Source organism: Corvus brachyrhynchos, unplaced genomic scaffold, assembly GCF_000691975.1.
Source record: "Corvus brachyrhynchos isolate BGI_N302 unplaced genomic scaffold, ASM69197v1 scaffold4, whole genome shotgun sequence".
NCBI lineage: Eukaryota > Metazoa > Chordata > Aves > Passeriformes > Corvidae > Corvus > Corvus brachyrhynchos.
In genome coordinates this window covers 5,552,220-5,556,748 of record NW_008237878.1, presented here as the reverse complement: position 1 = coordinate 5,556,748, position 4,529 = coordinate 5,552,220, and the positions used below count along the sequence as shown (strand labels likewise).

General features: G+C 49.9%; 1 long non-coding RNA gene across 2 annotated transcripts in view; it reads left to right on the top strand.

The window, feature by feature from the left end:
* Window positions 1–6: 6 nt before the first annotated feature.
* Window positions 7–4,529, top strand: part of LOC108446276 — a 10,379-nt gene continuing 5,856 nt past the window's right edge. For both annotated transcript variants that reach the window (XR_001861425.1, XR_001861424.1), the window contains exons 1-3: window positions 7–528; window positions 3,523–3,651; window positions 4,344–4,443. This is a non-coding gene — a long non-coding RNA (uncharacterized LOC108446276). The remainder of the gene's footprint in view (window positions 529–3,522; window positions 3,652–4,343; window positions 4,444–4,529) is intronic.

Sequence of the window (4,529 nt, the reverse complement as noted above, 5' to 3'; positions counted from 1 at the left end):
GCAGCCCCGGCCCTTCCTCGGCGCCCAGGTTCTGTCGGAGAGCTTGGGTGTTTCCGCGGGGAGCTGGGCCCGTGCTCTTGCTGAGCTCTCAGGCCTGGGCAGGCCTTGGGACCGGCCAAGGGCTGCTTGTTGGGCCCTCCTGGGGTCTCCCACTTCTTTTTCTGCCCGAAAAAGAGCAAAAAAACCAACTTTAACAAATATTCCGGGATGCTCAGGGCTTTTACGTGCTCCTCAGCCTCCTCTCCAGCCACGGCACAAAGCAGCTCTGTTTCTCCATGTTTTTAGCAGTGGCCGGTTCCTGCCAGGGCTTCCAGGGGCCAGAGGTGTCAATCCTTGTGGAAGTGCTGGGCATAGGATGGCCTGGAGGAGCTATTGGTGTGGATGACACTGAGATCACCAAGCACAGCACTGGGAGCACTGCAGAGGGATGGACTTTGGTGCTTTTGATTATGCTGTTGAATTAATGAGCCTCAAATTGGGACAGTTCATCTCACTGGCCTGGCACACAGATCATTGTTGCTCAGGAAGGTGAGGTTTAACACAAATAGAGTTTAAGCTGAACCCAAGTTTTCTGCTAAAAAGCACAGATAATTGACAGCTAGGTGATGCCAGAGTAGAAGTGCTACAGGTAGCCAAGGCATGGTAACCAGCCCTGAACTGACTTAAGGCAGCTGGGGAAAGGAAAATGTTAGTGGTTTAACACATGACTGGGGAAGAGGTGATTGACACTTTATTCCCAAACATCTAAGGCAGATAAAAGCAAGGAACGGATGTTATCTGCTGTGATTGCCGGAGCAGGGCTTTTGCCTGTGAGCCCTGTGGGACAGCAGACCTTTCATGTTTGCATAATGGGATCCAGGACTCAATCTTTCTTTAAGTTCCTAATATGAGTCACAGAGATAATTCTTTGATTTGGCCTGAGATTGCCAAGTATCGGAAGAGGATTTCCTAAATTCTGTGTTTGGATATGGAGTCAAATAGCCCCTTGGCAAAGGCTAAATAGAATGGGATGTCTCCTGGTGTGCTATGTTCAAAACAGCATCATTTCTCAACTAGCTTTCTTTTTCTCCCCTTACCATTCCCCCACCCCCCCAAATTCCGATCATGGAAATTTTCTTGGCACATTACTTCACTTTCCCTTTGATTTATGTAGGCACCAGCCCTGTGAATTTGGCAGTTTGCCCTGTAGCATATCCTAGCACAAGCAGGTAGTTTGTCACCGTGTTTCGGGTGACAGTGGTGCTCTCTTCCAGCAGCACAGCAGGAGATGGCTGCAGGGGCGGGTTCCACCTCCTCAGCCTGATGCTTCCAGCCAGGGAGATGTTCCAGGTCCCTCTGCTCTCCAGGAAAAAGCCTGTTTATCTTGGCCTTCTCCAAAGAGCTGGGCTTTGGGGCCTGGAACTGTGTAGGCACGTTCAGAGGGAAGCAACCATGAAACATGAGAGGCTGAGCAGAACAGACGCTTCTAATTTAAGGCTGGCCAGCAGTGCTACATCTGGGAACGCCTTCCAGTTGTCCAGGTTGGGTTTGCAAGTTCCTCTGCTAGGAACGGCTGTCACTGTCCTTCCATGTGTCACAGGGAATAAATGAACTCCAGTCGGCCTCTTTAATAAGACACGCAGCTACAGCTCTTATTTCCCTCTCTCCCTTAGGGCAATTTCTCCTGGTAAATGGAGGGAAAGAAATAAATGCATATGTCCCTTGTGTCTGGAAATGATTTGGCTTCAGTTGTTACATCCTGGGCCAAAGGTTGCTCTCCAAGGAGTTCATCCCATAGGCTGGATTTGAACTCGCTGGCAAATGCCAGTTTCAATATGTGACCCATCCAGACCCTGGTGAGCTCTGAACCATACTGTTGTACACTAACCCTGTGTTTGAATCCATTTCTAATTGTGATAATTGAGTCATGCTAAGCCTGTGCATCATCTCTTTCAAGACTTCAGCCCTACCACATAGGCTAAATTTGTCCTTGGGTTGAAAAGCTGCTGCCTTTGGGCTTGTTCAAGGCTACGTTTGGCTCTGCAGGCCCCTCTTGCCACTGCCCTGTGAGCAGTGCCAAGCTGTTCTTCATGCATGGGGTCAGTCACAGCTCCTCGTAGCCCCTGGCTGGGTGTGCTGGTGATGGTGGCTGGGACAGCTCCAGGGACAGCTCGGGGACAGCTTGCAGGCTGTGTTCAAGCAGGGACAGGCTGCGGTGCCCGTGTGCAGATCTGGCCACCCAGGCCTGGTGCCAAGTAACAGAGAGAGCCAGGAGTTCAGAGCTGCTTTTTCTCTCTTTATGTGTTGTTTTTTTAGTTCCCTCATTGCAAGGAATGTCTCCCTCCAGCAGTAACGTCCCAGAGAGCTGCAGGTCAGGAAGCAGCATGAGAGAGGTTACCAGACCCTGCTGCCATCTGGCAGAGTGCCCCAGCTCCCCATGTGCTGTGGAGAGAGCGTGTCACCCTCAGGGCCAAGGAGCAGTGGGAGGGGGACAGCTGCGATGGAGCCGGTGCCAGCCCAGCCGTCTGCCAGAGCTGAGGGACCAGAGTGGTCTAATAAATGCCTCTGGCAGGATAAACCATGGACAGAACCGCACCCCAGGAAAAGCCCTGCGTTCCTCTGTTTTTACAGGGCTGATGCCAAACTCAGAGCTGTGTCATCTGTCAGAGCAATTTGTTCTCAAGGAGGGAAGGAGAAGTTGTTTTCTGGAAGGAGGGGGTTGGCTGTGACCACAGAAGCACACTGAAGCCTGTAGCAGCAGGGAACAGGATTTATTCTGGTGTGATCCTCATACCAGTGGGGAGCTTGCACCAGGAATGTGCAGGGACCATGAAACAGTATGTTGCTCTCTGAGGAGCCCAGGTCAGGGGCAGGAGAGAATAAACAGGGCTATGCATATGTAGCGGAAGTCATCCTGGCAATACCTTGAAGATTTTAATACAAATCTATCGGCGATCCTGAAAAAAACCTCCCTGCTTCAGACTTTATTGGTGTTTCACCATTTAACCTTAATCCAACAGCCTTTTGGCTGCCAGTGGGAGGCACAGGGCACTTCTCTCTCTGTTTTCAATCCTGAGCAAGGTGTTACACTTGCCAGTCATGAGAGCACAGGTGTAAGTTTGCTTAGCCTTGCTAAGGCCCTCAAAAAGCAGCTGGAGAAAAAGAAAAAAAAACACTCTTCCAGTTTCATTATTTTTACAACCTCATTTTTTAGCTCGTCAGCACAACTCACACTGAGCCTCTGCCAAGCAAAGCACACCGTTATTCTTATTTGGGGTTTCCATAGAATGGTGGACTTGGAGGGGGCTGTTTGGAGCTTGGCTCCTACTCTTTGTTCAGCTACTCTGGAAACACATCCTGCCTTAGCAGAGAGACAGTGGTGATGGGGTACTGTCTGCCTAGGGGCTGCTCCTCTGGGTTTTTTCAAGTTAATTTAGTGATCTGCAGTAGCCCATCCCTCCTCCCTCCTTATAGTGTTCACCTTTCTTTAAAATAATTTCTTCCTGGTTTAAAAAAAAAAATCTGGTTTTGTCTCCTTGTCAGACCACAAGACTCAGAAAAAAAATAATGAAAAAACCTGTCTGTGCACAGCAATTGTCTGAAGCATTGGGAAACACACAGGGAAAACCTCCTGGAAGAATATGGGAGAGCATCTGTGAGTCCTGCAAGGAGGTGAGACCACTGTGTGATGAGTGTTGTTGAAATAAGGAGAAAAAAAAATGTGGAAAAGAGGACACTTCATAACTTTAAAAAGTACTTTTAACTCTTCTTAAAGCTTACTAAAAATGTAACTGAAATAGCCATAGGCAGGCACTGGCAGGCTGTGAATGAAAAAAATCTGCCACACATGTACAGTTGAAATGCAAAACCTGAGCAAGGTATGTGGTCCACACAAGGAGAGCTTCTTTGGGCTGGGAGTGTCTGGATTTTGTCACAGGATCAGAGCATGTTTTGGATAGAGGAAACAGTGCTGTTTTAACTATATAAAAAATTGAGGGTGTGATTAGGGCTGCAACTCAAGCACTTCACATTTCACGTAGGACCTGGGTACCCCACAGCTTGAAAATGCCTTCGGTGGACTGGCATCTGCAAAGCCAGAGGAGGAAGAGAGGAGGACAAAAGTGCGTGTTTTGGAAAAGACAGACGCTGCCTATCACTGAGAACCAAGGAGGCAGGGAAGCTGCTGTGCTTCCCGGCTCCAGAGGAGAAGTCTGGGGGTCCTAGCTGTGGGCAGAGAGGAGACCTGCTGGCTCCTGGGGCAGCAGCTGAATCTCACCCTTGTGCTGCAGATGAGGGCTGTGATCACCAAATCCTTGCAAGGCCTCACACAGAATCACATCTCTCCATCTGCTTGTTTGCCCCAGGGTTACAACCTCCCAAGGCCAGTGGTGGAGGCAAGAGCACCCGCGTTTGGCTGAAATCACGGAGATAAATACAGTGAAAGAGCCCCGCAGTGGAATCAAGGTAGGAACACCTGAGAGGCTGGTGCTGAGATCCCTGACCTGCGCTGGGCGTGCTGCGGTCCTGGCCGGCAGCTGCAGGAAGCGGTG